The sequence below is a fragment of the Myotis davidii genome, unplaced genomic scaffold (assembly GCF_000327345.1).
Source record: "Myotis davidii unplaced genomic scaffold, ASM32734v1 scaffold874, whole genome shotgun sequence".
In the NCBI taxonomy this organism is placed as follows: Eukaryota; Metazoa; Chordata; class Mammalia; order Chiroptera; family Vespertilionidae; genus Myotis; species Myotis davidii.
The window spans coordinates 195686-195934 of NW_006285611.1; positions in this window are offsets into that span (position 1 = coordinate 195686).

The following is a 249-nucleotide window of genomic DNA, read 5'->3' on the forward strand; positions in this document are numbered from 1 at the left end:
AAATCCAGGCATGAACAGGAATCAAAATCTTTCTGCATTTGAGCTATGACATCTCAGTAAAATAGGAAGTTTGCCCTTGGGATCTCATGGTCTTGGGTTCAAACCTAAGTTTTACGACCTCTAGCTCAGTGACACTGGGTGACATCTCTGGCTTCTATCAATCAGGCCCCTCAAAACCAAGTCTTAGTGATTGGAAAATATGAAGAGTTGCTTTAACATTGTTGAGTTCTGAGTAAGTGGTGCTTATAA